Here is a 19,083-nt window from a genome sequence, read left to right on the forward strand (position 1 = left end):
AAATTCTCCTGTATCCATGGGAACGAAGGTTATACCACGCGAGAGGGGCTGGTAACCTTTTTAAGTTCACTGCCCACATTGACACCCAAGCTTTTCACCATTGATTCCTCTGACTCCTCCATCAACCTCAAGTTAATTTCCAGAAAAGGACTGAACGGTGTTTTGGGACAAATGAAAGAGCAGCTCCGCTAATGGATCCTTCAGTGCCACATGCTCCTATCCTCTGCACTCCTGTACTTCTAGTCTTCCCTGCCCTCACTTTTCCTTTTGTTTCGTCTGCCTCTGTCTCTGCTGATTCGGTCAAAGTCAATAATAACTGTAAAGTGTAAATGAGTTTATTATATTCACTCTCTGCCACTATATCCAGAGGAGGATTATGGAAATAAAACTAAGGGGTTGGAACTCCCCTGTCAAAAGACTTATACTTTGGGCTCTGGGGCTACTTCCTTCCTGTGAAAATAGAGGCTTTCCTCTACTGTTTCCTAAATTCCAAGGGTGGAGGGATGTTGCCAGTGAGAGAAATACCTGTTGACGTTTGCAACCACTGTGGAGGAAAAGCTGCAGAACCCAGAATCTGGACATCATATATACTCTCTGGAGAATTATAGGTCTTCTCAACTTCAGATCTTTCCAGAGGAGGTATATGAACGCTCCTTTTCTGCATCTCAGTCTCTCTGGCATGTTCCAAGAATTTAGACCAGTAATTCTGAAAGGGACCCCAATCCAAACAGATCAAGAAGTCATTATCCTTTCTACTTCACCAAGCTCCAACCCCAGGTGTCACAAGACTTAACTTCATCCTATCAGATAAGCCCAGTTCTCATTTACCCTCTGTCTTGAACCACAAAAGCATCCAGATCTGGGCAGCAGTCTTTGATCCACTGCTACCCAGTTCTGAAGTAGACCTCTCACTGGCCACTGGCGCGGACACACTCACATCTCGGACTCTGGACACCTCATCTCTTGGGATGAAAGTGGCACGGGGTATAGAAGCATGGCATAGATATAGGGAGCTAGACGTTCAGAATATAAAGGCTGTTTAAATGCATCAGCTCTGGGTTGAATCCCAGTTACATCATTTACTGTTCGTTTGTCAAGGGGCCCCTCTAATCCTGAGTCTCCTGGCATGTGAAATAGAACTAATAATGCCATCCCCTTCAAAAGCTGTGTTTGAGATTAAATGAGATAATGCATCTACAACCGTTTGCACAGTACCTGGCAGACGCATCCTGAGTATTCAGTTAACTATCATTATTAGCCTTGCGATACCCCGTGCAAATCATAGAGCCTATTTGGGTTCAATCCGGGCCGCTGCAAAACGTATGAAAGCAACCGCCCTGCCTTCCTCCAGGCTTGTAAGCATTAAAAGAAGTGTTCAGCCACACTTTACTCACAATCCCGGCGGGAGAAAGACCGCGATTACGCAGGACCTCGAGTTTGCGGAGGGCTTGTGGCCGTGGCTTGAGCTGGAGTTTGCAAGCAATGACAGGATTGGTTGAAGAGAGGATTCGAGTCCTCTCGGGGTCCCGCCCTAGACCTCACTGCGCCTGCGCACGTTCTGTTTGCTTCACAGCGAAGCTACGTGATGACCTTGCGAAGTGTGTCGCGCTCTTGTAGCATCTGCGTCAGCGGCAGTTGGTGTGGCTGCTTGGCGGGTTGTCCAGGTAACGACGGGAGTTGTCGCTGACTGGTGGCATCCGAGAGACAGGTGTTCGTCATGCAGTTGAAGCACCTGAGGACCCTGCTGAGCCCTCAGGTGAGGAGTTGCGTGCCTCTTCCCTCCCTCGCCAGCCTTAACGTTCCCAGAGAAGTGGGGGAACTGAAATCTCACGATGTTGAGCGCCTACTGCATGCGGAATCTCTGCTCGGCCGGTAGTGTGCGGTAGTCAAGACGGACCGCTAACCTCGGTAGCTTTCATTCCGTTTCATTTGACAGCAGTTGTGTAGGAGGCCCCCTGCTGGGCGCACAGGGAAACAGCGAACCTAAGTCTGCGCCCAGATGAACAAGGGCTTTAGGTAAAAGCCCCAAAGACGGAGTGCGGAAGACCTCACGTTCCTTCTGATGATGAAGATCTCAGACTCGGAAACGGCTGGGCACCGGGGGAGGAACCATGCTGAAGAAAGGCTGGGTTTTGGAGCTAGGAGACCAGCACTCAAGTCCTAGTGCCAGCTCCACTTTCAATAAATGGTCCAGTCCCGCTGACTTGAAGCCCTGGGCACACAGTCTCTGAGCGCCCACCCAACTGCTTCATTTGGAAGATGGGAGTAACAATAATAGCAACCTGAGGGGGTTTGGAGGAAGAGTTAAAGTCACGTGCGCAAAAGCCTTCGCGAACTAAAAAGCCCTGTAGAAACTGATAGACGAGAGAAAACATTCAAAATTCAAAGGATAGACTCATACAAAGCTAATGATTGTATCTGCCATAAGTGAATGTTTCATATGTAGCAAGACAGCATAATTTAAGGAGTTAGGATTGTGATTTGTGGAGTCAGACATACGTGGATTTAAATCTTGGTTCCACCCCCTTATAAACTGTATGTAAATTTGAGCAAATTACTTAACTTTTCTGAACCTCAGGTTCCCCATCTGTAAAATATGCATAATCATATCTGTCTCAGCGTTATGAAGTAAAAGGGCAATGCATATTGAGCATTTATCAAACTGCCTAGTCTATGGTAAGATCTTGTTAAAGGTTAGTTTTTATTATTCTAGTCCCTGCCCCCGTTGAATTCCTCATGTGAGGAATGAGGAAGGCTTCACAGCGAATGTGGTATTAGGAGAATAGAGGGAAATTAGAACAAAAGAGAGAAGTGCCCATTGCTCAGGAAACTGCCCCCGAAATTGTAACTTAAAAAATTCCTTTACCCTGGGGCGCCTGGGTGGCTCAGTGGGTTAAGCCGCTGCCTGCGGCTCAGATCATGATCCCAGGTCCTGGGTTCAAGCCCCACATCGGGCTTTCTGCTCAGCAGGGAGCCTGCTTTCTCTGCCTGCCTCTCTGCCTACTTGTGATTTCTCTCTGTCAAATAAATAAATAAAATCTTAAAAAAAAAATGCCTTTACCCTAATGGAATACTTGGAAGTGAAAATCCCCTTCAGTCTTTCAAAATAAGATGTCATGATGCAGGGTAGGGCAAAGACCCAGGATTGGCAAAATGATGAAGGAAGATGATGAGCAAGGAAAAAGAGGAACCCTCAGCCCTTCAAACCTAATTTAATCAAGCGGTGGAGTGGGGGTAAAGATGGTGGTGTGGCTATTTTCTGACTCTGAGGATTTTGGTGGAGGGGAGAAAAAAAAAAAAAGGCCTTTTAAATCCGGGACTTTGGAAGAAGGTGGTTTAGGAATGACAAGTAACAAAGTTTCAAACCAGAGCTCTGGAGTCCAAGTAATTAATCACAGAATTGGAGCAGAAGCTAAATGTTTTATTTCAAGGAGGGAAGTCCTTAGTGCAGAACCATTGAGGACCAGGTGGTGGACAGATGTGGAAGAGAATAATCAACTGGGAGATGATCACTTCAAAATTGGACTTCTGAGCAGTGCATAGTTGGGGGGGGGGCGGATTTAAAACAAAACAAAACAAAACACTAAGCTGGTGGCATTTTCATCCTAAATCTCAACTCTGATTGTTTTACTCCCCATTCCAGAACTTTCACTGTCTTTTTCCTACCAAATAAGCCCAAACTCCTTGGCCAAATTTCGAAGTTTTTTTTTTGCACTGGCCTCACTGTTTTTCCTGACTTACTTCCGTCTGTTCTATTTGCAAGATAGTTTCAGCTAAATTAAATTACTGTCTCTTAATGAGATTTGCCTTTGCTCCTATCATTCCTACTTCAGATAACTTCCCCCATTTAACTACATCCAATTCTTCAAACCTTAAAGTTGGTCATTTAAACATAAAACGATTTAAGGCTTCTCCAAACTATCATGGTGCTTTGTACATGCCTCTCTAATGGGATTTTTCCTGTTTTGCACCATGTTATTAGCCTGGGAGCACGGACCGTATTTTGCTCTTTATCTTCCTCTCAGCCCCTGGCTACATGTCTTTCTCAGTAAGGTATTCAAAAAATATTGAATGAGGAGTGACTGGGTGGCTAAGTCATGAAGTGTCTTCAGCTAGGTCATGATCCAGGGTCATGGGATTGAGCCCCACATTGGGCTCTCTGCTTACTGGGAAGCCTGCTTCTCCCTCTCCCTCTCCCCCTGCTTGTGTTCCCTCTCTCGCTGTCTCTCTGTCAAATAAATAAATAAAACCTTTAAAAAATAATATTGAGGGGTACCTGGGTGGCTCAGTGGCTTAAAGCCTCTGCCTTCGGCTCAGGTCATGATCTCAGGGTCCTGGGATCAAGCCCTGCATCGGGCTCTCTGCTCAGCGGGGATCCTGCTTCCTCTTCTCTCTCTGCCTACTTGTGATCTCTGTCTGTCAAATCAATAAATAAAATCTTAAAAAAAATAAATAATATTGAATGAAAAAAAATGTATATATTGAATGCATGGCTGAAGACCAGAACCTGTTAAAAAAAAAAACAACTTATCAGACCAATTGAATTTATTTCAGTTGAGCTATGAAGGAGCAAGGCCATTGCAAGGGCACATCGGTACAGTTGATTCTGCGTGTCACCTCGAAGTGTATTTGCATTATGGGTTTCTAAAGCACCTTGTTCTCCTGGGCCAGGGTTTATAGCCTTGGAGACCAGGATGCATCTTTTGTTTTAAGGACTGTGATGTGGAGAATTGACCAAAGCCACACTAGAGCTAAAGGAACTAGAAATGCTTTTGTCACTCTAGACGAACAGCTGGGCTTCCTTTTGCCCCCTCTGCCTCTGCAGGATGGAGCTGCAAAGGTGACCTGCATGGCTTGGTCCCAGAACAATGCCAAGTTTGCCGTCTGCACAGCGGACTGAGTGGTGTTGCTATACGATGAACATGGGGAGCGGAGAGATAAATTCTCCACCAAACCAGCTGACGTGAAGGTGAAGAGAGTACTCTGTGTGTCCTTAACCTGTTCATGGGGTCTTAGGAATCTGGAAAACTTCCTAACTAACTTCCCCAGCCATCTGCCTAGGAAATGGCCTGCCCCATCTTTTCTCAGGATAAATCCCTGACGCTCAATACAGTCACACAAACACTTTTTCTTCTCTTTTCTCTACCATGTGTACTCATGACTTTTTTTTTTCTTTTCCTTTTTTAACTCTTAGTATGGCAGGAAAAGCTATGGTGAAGGGTATGGCTTTTTCTCCTGATTCCACTAAAATTGCCATAGGACAGACCGACAACATCATCTATGTGTACAAGATTGGTGGAGATTGGTGAGGATAGAGGCTGAGAGGTGGGGGTGACCTGGAAAAGAAGGGGAAGGCAGGAAGAAATGTCTCACTGGGGAAAGGGGAGTAGAGAAGATGATGGTCCAGGCTGGGATGTGGAGAGCAAAGGCCTTCCCGAGTCTGTTGCTGCTTCCCTATCTGTGCCTGCCTCATGTGTTGTGAGATCCCATCCCTGGTGGAATCAGCCTAAGGTCAGCATCGGGACCTGTGATGGGAGCCCTTGGTGATACAGGATCTTTGTTCCTGTTCTAAAACTGCTGGGGCTCCATTTTATGCCTCCTTTCAAGGCTCCTATGGAACGGTAGGAAATATTAGGGGGAGCAGGGAACCTATCTGGTCTTTCTTCCCTTCCCCCAGCATCACGTGTGGCACTTTTTTTTTTTAAGGATTTTATTTATTTATTTATTTGTCAGAGAGAGAGAGAGAGGGATAGAGAGCAAGCACAGGCAGACAGAATGGCAGGCAGAGGCAGAGGGAGAAGCAGGTTCCCTGACGAGCAAGGAGCCCGATGTGGGACTCGATCCCAGGACGCTGGGATCATGACCTGAGCCAAAGGCAGCTGCTTAACCAACTGAGCCACCCAGGCGTCCCACGTGTGGCACTTTCTTTATGAACGTGTTTTTAATATGTTTTCCCTCCTTTCATTTGGCGGCAGTGACAAGAAAGTCATCTGTAACAAATTCATCCAGACAGTAAAGTTCAGACCTGTCTCTGGGAGATTTGGATGAGCAAACATATATCAATATAGCTACTTGTAAATGTAACCAGAAGTTGCATTTTTAACTTGTCCATCTGACCTTTCCATCTGAGAGGATGGAGGATGGTGCTGCGTGGCTGCCCATCCTCCTTGCTTTCCTCCTTGAGCCCGGCTGTGTCCTCTCCTCCGCTGTAGGCGACTGGGGTGGTGGCATGTGGCGGGGGGTTCAGTTTGTTATAAATGCGCTGGGCAACATGGACAGGGTTATCCTTTTCATGATTTCCTCCTTGCAGAGTGCTGTCACTTGTCTGCAGTGGCCAGCAGAGCACATCATTGTTTTTGGACTGGCTGAAGGGAAGGTAAAGGAGGAAGAGAAACACAGGAGAGGTTGTGGGTAGGGATAATGGTTCTGGAGAGAGAAATACGATTAAATGTCTCCCTTAGGGTCAAGTTATATATTGGGGGAGAAAATGGAAGGACCAGTTTTTTGTTATTTCTTTTTTTTTTCCTTAGGATCTGGGTGGGATTGAAAGGAACCTAACCAGACTTGTATCCATTTTCCCATTTTCAGGTTCGTTTAGCAAACACTAAAACTAATAAATCAGCTACCATGTATGGGACAGATTCTTACGTGGTATCACTGACAACAAAGTGAGTAAGGAAGAGCATTATCCCAAGCTTGGAGACTTAGGAAGAAGCAATGGGGATGTCAGGACTGGGAGACTATAATATGGAAGATGGGGAGGTCTGGTAGCAGGGAGTCCTGGTAGGGTAATGTTCGACACAGAAGCGGGATTTCTTGGTGAGACAGAGTAATCTCTTTCTTCCTCTTCCTCTTCCTTTTAATTCACTCACTTTTTTAGTTCCTCTGGGAAAGGAGTTCTCTCTGGTCATGCAGATGGCACCATTGTTAGGTATTTCTTCGATGATGAAGGCTCTGGAGAGTCACAGGCATGACTAAAGGATGCTGTGAGATGGGGGTAAAGAAACCCAAGATTCCTCCTAGGGGAGGTTGAATATTAAGATTGAGGTGGTTGGCGGGAGGCACATTTTGATGCAGCCACAGAGAGAATTTTTATTCAGGAGGCCAAGCTTAATATTTGTGGGCAAGGAGGAATCGAGTAGAAAGGATTCTGAAAGTAAGGGAGAATGAAAATTATCCTTATCTATGTAAAAAGTGTATTTATATGTATAAATGCATAGAAAAAAAAGTCATTCTCAAGAGAGAAAAGGGAAAGGGTGGGAGATAAAAGGAATGTTTGTTTTACTTGATGTAATTCTCTATTGTTTGAATAACTTACCTTAAGAATTACTTGTAGAGGAGGGCCTGGCTGGCTCAGTTGGTGGATCATGTGACTCTTGATCTCAGGATTGTGAGTTTGAGCACCACATTAGGTGTAGAGATTACTTAAATAACTAAAACTTAAAAAAAAAAAAAAAAAAGTAACCCCTTTCTGCCTGGGTGACTTTCTCCAAACTAGGAAAAATCCGGCCTTAGCCTAAAGCACTCTCCCCTGAATCTCCTCTTCCCTTTTGACTCCAACCTAAAAATACGACATTAAAGTCAGGAAAGAGAAATTCGTACTTTATTGGAAGCCAAAAGAGATTAAAAAAAAGAATTACTCATGTAATAATTAAATTTATTTCTTGTGTAAAGAAAGAGTTGTATGCTCCTTGTGGACTTACCCAGTGTTAGTTAATGTGTAGGATATGTCCCTTTGGGGGCCTTATAGGTGTTTACTAAAGAACTCAACATACAAGCCTTTTGAGGTTTCCTCTTGCGAACAATGTCAGACGTGTGTGTGTATGTCATACATATGTGTGTAAGAGTATAAAACCTAAAGACAGTTTGTGAAGTTCTCCAGATTAGGATGTGTTGGGGTGGGAAAATGTTGGGAGGAAGATTTATACAAGGTATAAATTTTTCCTAGAAAGAAAGAATCCCTGGCTGAGGCTGTCAGAGTCAGAGCGATTGGAACTCTTTACTTCTGTCTTAGGGGAAGTTGGTTAACCACCCATGCCCACCCTATGCCTTGGCTTGGGCACCCAACAGCATCGTGGCTGCAGGCTGTGATCGAAGAATTGTAGCCTATGGAAAGGAAGGCCACGTGCTACAAACTTTTGATTACAGCCGTGACCCTCAGGAGCGGTAGTTCACCACCGCTGCTGCAAAGCCCTGGGGGCCAGTCTCTTGTGTTGGGAAGTTATGACAGGTGGGTCCCTTTCCATGTGCATCTTCTGCCTACTTTGTACTTCTGTGTACACCTTGCTCTAACCCAGTCATTTTCAGCCAGAGTGGGAGAATGGTTGGAAATCAAGTGTAGGTTGAAAGAGATCCTCAGGTTTTAATTCACTCACTTCCCTTTTCCTGCTCCCACCATCTGTTGGGACTCTGGCAGTTCCACAATACACCAGGATTTTGTGTCTCTGTGCCTCTGCCTGGGACTCCACAGTGGAATTCATCTCCACTCTCTTTGTATTACCATTGCCTCTTTTCAGACCACTGGCTCAGTGTTTGTCGCATGATATTACACTTTGTGTTTGTAGTTATCTGGCTAAACTGAAACGCCCTTGAGAAGAGGGCCTATTCGTTTTTTTTTTTTTTGAAATCTCCAGTGGCGGGGCACCTGGGTGGCTCAGTGGGTTAAGCCGCTGCCTTCGGCTCAGGTCATGATCTCAGGGTCCTGGGATCGAGTCCCGCATCGGGCTCTCTGCTCAGCAGGGAGCCTGCTTCCCTTCCTCTCTCTCTGCCTGCCTCTCTACCTACTTGTGATCTGTCAAATAAATAAATAAAATCTTTAAAAAAAAAAAAAAGAAATCTCCAGTGGCTAAATTAGCATCCAGTACATAATGTATGCTTAAATGTTTGGTGAAGGAAGAAAGGAAGGAAGGAAGGAAGGAAGGGATGATGGAAGGGTAAATAAAATAAATAAAATAAATAAAGGGCCCGGTTCCCTCACATCAGCTTTATTAGTCCCGTTCTTTTATCCCCTTCGATGTCATGTGAGTCTCTTCCTTCCTTTTTCTCTGTTTCTTTTTCCTTATTTCTCCCTTGCTAACAGCTCATTTTTCTCACCAGCCATGATCTCCTTTTGTTTTCTCCACTCCTATCACTCTCACCCCATTTTACTTTTGGCTTGATTTTCCCAACTTCCTTCCTTTGAACCTTTTTGTCCTCTCCTATGAGATTCCCTAGCATGTGTGTTCTCTTTCACTTCCTTTCTTCTCTAATACAGCGAGACTCATTGCCTTCAGTTACCCACCCATTTCCACCCTTTTGCTCAGTCTCCATCTCTTCTGAAATCCACCTCCTTAATTTCAGACTTCGGGTACTCAACTGGAGCCCTCGAAGAAGCATCTGGGAAGAGGCAAAGCCCAAGGAGACTGCCAACTTATATACCGTCACTGCCTTGGCCTGGCAACGGCATGGCTCACAACTCTGTGCGGTGCGTTTTACTAGTAATCCCTTTCCGCCTGGGTGACTTTGTCCAAACTAGGAAAAATCCGGCCTTAGCCTAAAGCACTCTCCCTGAAACTAGAGAATCTCCTCTTCCCTTTTGATTCCAACCTAAAAATATGACACTAAAGGCAGGAAAGAGAAATTCGCACTTTATGGGAAGCCAAAAGAGACAAAGAATTCTGTCGGCAGGGCTGATTTCTCCCTTTCATCCCATCACTATCCTTGAGTCCTGTGAGTGCCACCTCTTTCCATCTGGTAATTCCCAAAACTGCCAGCCCTTTGACTGCCAACTCTTCCATAGATTCTAGAACTTGGGTTTCAAGGGTGTCTCTAGATATCCTTCCGATGCCTGTTACCTTTTATGTTGTCGCTTTCCCTTCTAGGGCACACTCTGTGGTGGAGTGGAACAGTTTGCTGCCTCCGGAGAAGCATTTATAAGAAGTTTGAGTTGACGTGTGTGGGACCTAGCCAGGTAAGCAGCTGAGAGCCTACTGCACCCAAATCTCCTTCTGGACACTGCCACAGTGCCAAATTTAACCCTTGGCAGAGCTGTTCTGGAGAACAGAGTGTATCAGGCAACTTGTTGGCAACTTTCCTGCTGTAGCCCTTCCAGCTTATTGTAAGAAAAGATTTAAACACCAAATTGAAGGGGTACAGAGATCATCACTTCCATCTTCCTGGTTTAAAACTTTACTACCTGGGGCTCCTGGATGGCTCAGTCTTAAGTGTCGGACTCTTCATTTCAGCTCAGGTCATGATCTCAGGCTTGTGAAATCAAACACCACAAGGGGCTCCACGCTGGGCATGGAGACGGTTGAAGATTCTCTCTTTCCCTCTCCCTCTGCCCCACCCATGTCTCCATCCCTCTCTAAAACAAAACAAAACAAAACAGAAAAAGCTTTATTACCTATATGTTGTTAACTGGGGAGTTTAGGATTACACAGGTGCCTAACATTGCTTTAGGGCCTCTGAACTCACCGTGTATGACATTGCAAGGTAATTTCTTAGTTCCTGAGCCCACTTCTCTGTTTTCTGTACCTCTGTCCTCTTTTCCTTCCATTTATTATTCATTGGTTCCTTCATTCTTTTTCTCTTTTTTAAAAATTTTGTTCACTTATTTGACAGAGTGTTCACACAGGAGCAGGGGAAGGTCAGAGGGAGAGGGAGCACTCATATGTGAGGCTGAATGTGGGGCCTGATCCCAAGACCCCAAGATCATGACCTGAACTGAAGGCAGATGCTTAATCAGCTGAGCTACCCAGGTGCCTCCTCTTTTTTTTTTTTTTTTTTTTTTTAAGATTTTATTTTTAAATAACTCTACATCCCAGTTGGGGCTCAAACCCACAACTGAGATCAAGAGTTGCATGCTGGGGGGCACCTGGGTGGCTCAGTGGGTTGGGCCACTGCCTTCGGGTCGGGTCATGATCTCAGGGTCCTGGGATCGAGTCCCGCATCGGGCTCTCTGCTCGGCGGGAAGCCTGCTTCCTCCTCTCTCTCTCTCTCTGCCTGCCTCTCCGTCTACTTGTGATCTCTCTCTGTCAAATAAATAAATAAAATCTTTAAAAAAAAAAAAAAAGAGTTGCATGCTGGGGCACCTGGGTGGCTCAGTGGGTTAGGCCTCTGCCTTCGGCTCAGGTCATGATCCCAGGGTCCTGGAATTGAGCCCCACATCAGGCTCTCTGCTCAGCAGGGAGCCTGCATCCCTTCCTCTCTCTCTGCCTGTCTCTCGGCCTACTTGTGATCTCTCTCTGTCAAATAAATAAATACATACATACATACATACATACATAAATAAAAAAAAAAGAGTTGCATGCTCCTCTGACTGAGGCAGCCAGGCACCCCTGTTCTTTCATTTTCTGTCCATTCTCTATACATGAGCACTGTTAGGACAGAGAATACAAAGATAATTGTCTGTATTCTATTGTTCCTTAATCAGGATCATTTTAGCAAAGAGGTATATGAAATGACAGTATGATCAGTATACACCATGATTAAAGTAATCACAAAGATTTTCACAAGAGGTACAGGAATGTAAGGAGAGTGATTAGTTTTACCCCATATGTATTATGTATTAGCATTGAAGGAGATAATCTCTGAAAACATTTTGTAAATAGTAAAGCACTGTGTGAATGGGAGGTGTCATTTTTACCAACAATAGCCTAGGCTAGGTGAGGAGACAAGAGACTAGCTTTGTTTAACACTGTGGAGGTGGGCATGGCAGGTTCACCCCTCTTTGGGGTTGAGGGAAGCCTCAGGGAGCTCAGGCTTGTACCTTACCAAGGTGATTGTGAAGAACCTGTCATCGGGGACCCGAGTGGTACTGAAGTCACACTATGGCTATGAGATGGAAGAGGTGAAAATCCTCAGAACGGAACATTACCTGGTGGCCCACACATCAGACACGCTGCTGCTGGGGGACCTGAACACTAATCGCCGTAGTGAGGTAGGAACCCCAGGCGGAGGGGCGGGGAATGGAGCATCGTGAGCTGCTACTTCTGGGGAGCCTGGGCCCCTAAGGGGGAAGATCTCTAAGGAAAAGCTCTAAGATGCTGGCGTTGGGGACCTGGAGGACCTGGGAGTGAGACCCTGGAGATTTAGAATCCTGGCATGGGAATTCCCACTGTTGGACTGTTTTAACAGCATCTCTCAGAAGCCTAGAAGCCTAGGGCAGAATGTGACATAGCACCCCACTTGTGGAACATCAGGGCCTTCCTAAACTCCTTCTCTCTGCCTCCTACTACCCCATCCTTCTCTCAGCATTGTCTTGGATACTTACCCACATTGTTCTTATGTCCTCTCCCTCTTTTACAGGTGGCTTGGCAGGGATCTGGTGGCAATGAGAAGTATTTCTTTGCAAATGAAAATGTGAGTAGAGCTTGATTAACCAACCATCACCATCTCAGTAAACCTCCTAGCTAAGAGAGAGCAGAGAAAGAAAGGAGGGCGAGATAGGCAGAGGAACAGAAAAAAGAGAAAAGTGGGAGTCACTTTGCACTGACAAGACATCTCCCTCTACTACTGTTGACCGTGCAGACTTCTTCATGCAAACTTCCCACCACGTGACAGTTCCCTTCATCCCCAGGTGTGCATGATCTTCAATGCTGGAGAGCTAACCCCGGTGGAGTATGGGAGTCATGATACCCTGGGTTCTGCATGTACTGAATTCATGAACCCCCACCTCATCAGGCAACCCCACAAGGTTCTCTAAATTTTTGAAACCCAAAAGAAGTCCCTTCTAACCTCTAACTCCTGTATCCTCAAGATTAATCTAAAAACTTCATCCCCTATGGTACTTTGGGCCCTTGTTCAACATCCCGATGACCCAAGTCCATTCTGCCTTACCTCACCCTTCGTGTTTCAGTGTCCGTATTAATGAGCGGCGTCAACGAGGGATGGAAGACAATAAGAAATTGGCTTATCTTGTTGATGTTAAGACTATTGCTATAGGTAAGCCTCTCTCATAATTCTGATAACAAAACAGAGGTTTATAGATGCTTCCATATCACAGGGGTGTGTAGAGTGGAGAATGCAGGAATCTGAGAGGCACCAGGTAAATGTATGGCCCTGCTCTCACAGAGGATGTGGGAAGTGTTCTAATCCACGTGTGCACGTCTGTGTCTAGCTGTAGAGATACAGATACACTGTTACGCATATCAGCTTGTCCCTGTAATTATTCATGTTCTTTAGGCATGTATCTTAGGGCTAGGAATTGTGAGCTGTAGAGCAGAACCATTAGTAAATTTATGAATTTTCCTGTTTAGACTTAGGACATAGGATAATGGGCTGTTCGAACCGGAAGGGGACTTATTTTCTATAGAGTTTGACATTGGTAGCCAGTGATGACAAAATTTATTTGAATTTCACAAGTGTTCACATAAATAAATACATCTTATTTTACATATTAATAATTAACTCTGGGGACACCTGGGTGGCTCAGTCAGTTAAGAGCCTGCCTTCGGCTCAGGTCATGATCCCAGAGTCCTGGGATCAAGTCCCACATCAGGCTTCTTGCTCAGCAGGGAGCCTGCTTGTCCCTCTGCTTTCTGCTCTCCCTGCTTGTGCACTCACTCTCTCTGACAAATAAATAAGTAAAATTTTTTAAAAAATTTAACTGTATCATGAAATGTTTCAAGCATAGAAAAATGTATTTAGAACAGCACAGTATTCCCTATGATGTATAGAGAATAACATATCCACATAGCATCATTAAGAACAAGGGTCTAGAATCAAACCTCCCCACTTCTGCAATTATACCTGTGTGATCTTGGGTCAATTTCTTAACCTTTCTGTATCTCAATTTCCTCATCCACAAAATGGGGATAAAAATCGTACCTACCTTATATGAAAAGCATTTAGACTAATGTCTGGCACATAATAAGCATTTAATAAATGTTAGCTATTAATAATATTATTATCACTTGTGTACCCATACCTAATTCTTTTTTTTTTTAAGATTTTATTCATTTATTTGACAGACAGAGATCACAAGTATGCCAAAAGGCAGGCAGAGAGAGGAGGAAGCAGGCTCCCCACTGAGCAGAGAGCCCGATGCGGGGCTCGATCCCAGGACCCTGAGATCATTACCTGAGCCAAAGGCAGAGGCTTTAACCCACTGAACCACCCAGGTGCCCCCCCCATCCCTAGTTCTATCACGTCCTGACCTTTCATTATATTTACTTCAGATCTTTATCTCTCCTCTTACTGAGGGACGTTGAAGTTGTTGGCTTTTCACCATTTCCAGTGTTTTGGTTCTCTCAGGTTTACACCTAGAGCGGAACTGCTGAATCATAGAAGAGGTACATCTGTAATTTCACTAAATCTTTCCAAATTGCTCTCCAAAGAGATTGTACCAATTTACATTCCCACCAGTAGTTGGAGGCCCCAGTGTTCTGCATCCTCTCCAATACTTGAAATTGCCTGACTTCTTAGTTTGGCTCAATCTGACTTATGTGAAATAATACTTCATCGTATTCATTTTTGTTGTTGTTCATTTGTTTATTGGTGTTTGGATTTGTTCTTCTGCATTTTGCCAGTTCTTATCCCTCGCCTATTTTTAAAATCAGGCTGTCTTTTCCGTATTGACTTAAGGAGTTCTGTGTATGTGCGTATCTAGCCTTCGAGGGTCATTCGTGTTGCGGATATTTTGTCTCAGCCTCTTTTAGTGTTCAGACATTTCTAATTTTAATGTAGTTCATTTAATCACTTTTTAAGAAATAGTTTGTGATTTTTTTTTAAAGATTCTTATTTATATATTTGACAGACAGATCACAAGTAGGTAGAGAGGCAGGCAGAGAGAGAGAGAGAGGAGGACAGGCTCCCCGCTGAGCAGAGAGCCTGATGTGGGGCTCGATCCCAGGACCCTGGGATCATGACCTGAGCCGAAGGCAGAGGCTTTAACCCACTGAGCCACCCAGGCACCCCTAGTTTGTGATTTTTGAGGTCTCGTTAAGAAGTTTCCCTGGGGCATCTGACTGGCTGAGCCAGAGGAGCATGTGACTCTTGATCTCAGGATCGTGAGTTTGAGCCCCAAGCTGGGTGTAGAGTTAAATAAAGAAAGAAAGAAAAATTTTTAAAAAGAATAAGTTTCCTATTCCCTCCTATATTTTAATATTTTCAGATTTTGCTTGTCACCTGGAATTAATTTTTGTGCATAATGTGGGTGTGGCTCATATTTTACTTTTTCCATGTTTAACCGTTTATTGGAAATCCGTTCTGTACTCACTGATTCGTAATGTCACCTCTTACAAATCAAGTTTCCAAATACATATAGGTCTGTTCTTAAGATACTTTTACAGTTCATGAGTTTTATGTTTCACATCCGATTGTTGAGTTGTAATGGAAATGGTGTAGTGTGGTGGCCCATGTTCCAGTGGCAGTAATGACCTGTGAGACTTTGGACAAGTCATCCCACTACACAGGGCTCGTCTTCAATAGTATAAAAAATGACAGAGTTCTTCTCTTAACCTTTTTTCATTAGTGACCCCTTTGAGTATCTAATGAAAATCCTAGATCCTGGGGTGCCTGGGTGGCTCTGTGGGTTAGGCGACTGCCTTTAGCTCCGGTTGTGATCCTTGAGTCCCGCTTTGGGCTCCCTGCCTGGCAGGGAGTCTCCTTCTCCCTCTGACCTTCCCCCTCTCATGTCTGTCTCTCTCTCTCCCTCTCAAATAAATAAATGAAATCTTTTTTAAAAAAATCATAGATCCTTCCCCAGAAGAATATACATAAACATACAATTTTGTATATAATTTCAGGGTGTTCACAGAGATAGGGTCCCACAGCTCTAGCATTCTGTGATTCTACTTATAAAATTGAGACACTGAAACATGGCTTTATCAAGGTGGCTTTTAATTAAAGGAAATTTCATTTTTCAATTGGTCTTCCCAGTTGTAGACATTAGCTGGCATTTGGTCTTGAGCTTCAGCACGGATCACGGCGGGATGTTGCGCATTGGTAACGTATACAAATAAGAGCTGTGGATGCGCCGTGTTCAGGAGACTCCCTGAAAGCATCCTAGCCAGTCCTAGGTGTGATCCAATCTTACATTGTCTGCAAAATTCACACCAAACTAAAAGACTTATCCTCAGCACTCTCAGCCTGACTTTAATCAGAGGTTCCTTCTGTTTTGTCTGTGTGCCTTCTCCACTGTTTGCCCCTCGAGGCTCTTACATTATTGACACTCAAAGTGCAGGGAACTCCTTGCAGCAAATATGTTCATGGAGGTCATTTCATCCATCAGCTTTCTCTTCGTGGTTGTGCTGGAACTGGGGCTCTTCCTTAATGTGCTCAGTGCTGCCTTCCAGAGGATTTCTTGAGTAATGGATGCCCGTTGCTCTGATGTGTTCTGATCTGCTATGAGACGACTCCAAGATCCCAGAGAGGAATCTCATTTCTTGATGGATCTGGACCTTTTGAGTTAGCTACAGAGTTAAACAAAATCTCTACAATTTTAGTAGAAATCTAGTATTGTAAGCATCTTAGCAAAATTATGTCATATTCCTCATACTCTACACTGATGTAATAACATTCTTAAAGCCAACATAATCATCAAAGGCAAGACTTTTGCAGGCTGCCTTGTGTCCTGTATATGATTATGTGGAATCTGTCTTCTTAAACCTTGTCTCCTTTACTTTGTAGTGGATCTGACTGGTGGCTACAACATTGGCACCATCAGCCACGAGAGCCATGTGGATTGGCTGGAACTTAATGAAACGGGGCACAAGCTTCTCTTCAGGGACTGGAAACTTTGTGTAAGAAGGGTTAGTAAGGCCTTAGCCATTGAGGAGTCCATAGAGGATATGGTACTACCTGTTGCCAGGGGGGCAGGATGGGCATAATTTCTTGGAGCACTATGCCATTAACATAGCAAAAGGCACAGAAGAATCAACATTGTGTCTGATATCACAGCCCATCTGTTACCATAGCCCATACCTTAAGAAGATGGTATTGTGATGGCACCAAAGCTGAGAGGGAAATTTGGGAGCTGGTTTCTCTGTTACTGTTCACAAGTCTGTGCCCTCGTGAGACGGCCTCACCCCCGCATGCCTGGATGACCCTTACCCACACCTGTTGCGGCATTCGTCAGCTACACGTACCCCACAGCATTAAGGCTGGCTCGACAGTCTCCCCCGAACTCCTTATTGACTCGGATCTCAATATGGTATCACCAAGGAGCTCCAGCTTGAGGGCAAAGAGACTGTCTGGTGATTTTTCATTTCATGTTCATTGTAATATGAAAGCCACATCGCCGATTTCCAGACCATTTAATGTGCGTGGTGGCCTTACTTTTGTGATCCAGTCTGGCAACTCTGGCCCAGAGTTAAACTCTAAGAACGAAAAGTCTGACCTTCAGCTAACTTAAATTTCTGGGTGTAGCTCTGGGCTCACTTGGTCATCTCTTATGGGCCAGAGTCAGGATGTACCAAGTCAGCATAAACGTCGAGCATCGCAGGCTAGTAAGCTTTGAAATTCAGCATCTGCCTGACTGGTGGGTCAGCTCGCCATATTTCGTTAGAGAAATGGTCGATATCAGAAGCCTCCCCGTAACCCCTTCTGACAGCGCTGTCCACCTCTTCTGCAGTGGCATCTGTACGATATCGAAAGCTGCTCTAAGACGATGATCCTCAACTTCTGCTCCTGCGTGCAGTGGGTCCCAGGAAGTGACGTGCTGGTGGCTCAGAACCGAAACAGCCTGTGTGTATGGAACAACATTGAGGCCCCCGAGAGGGTCACCACATCCTCTCTTAGGGTACGTCGGTGCCAGGGGACCTCAGACATAGTGTCCCACCGATCAGTTAGGGCCCTGAGGAATCTCCAAAGGTTATTTGGTTTTCTCTGGTGCACCATCCATCATCTCTGTGATAGAGTCGGCAAGTGAAGCTTAGATCCTTCCCCACGGTGCGCTAGGCCCCAGAACCGTCCTTGTTCAGATTCCTGACATTGTGTCCTGTCCTCTCTATTGCAGTGGCCCTGGGAATTCACCAGGTCATAATGAGTTCTCTTAGGCTGGAAGAGCCCCCATAGCGGGGCAGTTCTGTCAGTTCCTGGGTGAGGATTCGCTGTTGTAAGCTGTTCAGAGCTCCTTTTTTTATCAGACTGAAGATCAGTCACTCTCCTGTCCCGCCAGCATCACGTACATTCCAGCGACCTTCCAGAATCTGGGAGGGAAAACGAGAGAGGCCTCTGTGCTAGGCTAGGATGACTGGTGTGGGTACAGAGCAAGCATGTGATAGTTCTTTTTGCCTTTTTTCTATATCTCTTCTTTCCCTCCTCTCTTTCCTCATTTTAGACTAATTAAGTTTGGCGCTTGGGGGTTGTTTTGTTCTTTTTTTTTTTTAAGATTTTATTTATTTATTTGACAGACAGAGATCACAAGTAGGCAGAGAGGCAGTAGAGAGAGAGAGAGGAAAAAGCAGGCTCCGTCCTGAGCAGAGAGCCCGATGTGGGGCTTGATCCCAGGACCCTGGGATCATGACCTGAGCCGAAGGCAGAGGCTTTAACCCACTGAGCCGCCCAGGCACCCCTGTTTTGTCCTTTTTAAAACACATTTTTCACATTTTTGCTTTGGAGGTCATACCTTTGACTCCTATAGTGGTTACCCTTGGAAGTTGACCATACCCTTAAATTATTCTGCATAGTTTCAACTTATTTAGCATCTGACCTCTGGCAAATGATACAAGGACCTGAACTTTGATTACCTCCTCTTTGCCATTATTGCCCAGTATTTTTTTATCCCCAAAGTGAGACGTTATTCTTTTACACAGCCGGAATTTGGTTACATTTGCCATCATGGTGCCAGTTTCTCTGCTCACTCTTTTTGCATTGCTGACCCTTGCTCTGGACTTACCTCCTTGAGAGAAAGTGTTTCGAAGATGAATGCTCAGTTTCTGAAAATTATCGAAATGGAATGATCTGGAAATGTTTTTATTTGGCGTGTTCTTGAAAGAACAGTTTGACAGTTTTTCTTAGTCTTTTGCAAATACTGTTGTCCCACTGACTGATCCCCTTAGTTCTGAGAAGTTTATTCACAGCTCCTTGTGTTGTCTTGTTGCTTTTTTAAAAAAGACTTTATTTATTTATTTGAGAGAGCAAGGGGAGGGGCAGAAGGAG

The 19,083-nt window shown here is 44.8% G+C and overlaps 1 pseudogene; it reads left to right on the forward strand.

The window, feature by feature from the left end:
* Positions 1–1,404: 1,404 nt before the first annotated feature.
* Positions 1,405–19,083, forward strand: part of LOC125109787 (intraflagellar transport protein 172 homolog) — a 48,399-nt pseudogene continuing 30,720 nt past the window's right edge.

Source organism: Lutra lutra, chromosome 9, assembly GCF_902655055.1.
Source record: "Lutra lutra chromosome 9, mLutLut1.2, whole genome shotgun sequence".
Taxonomy (NCBI): domain Eukaryota; kingdom Metazoa; phylum Chordata; class Mammalia; order Carnivora; family Mustelidae; genus Lutra; species Lutra lutra.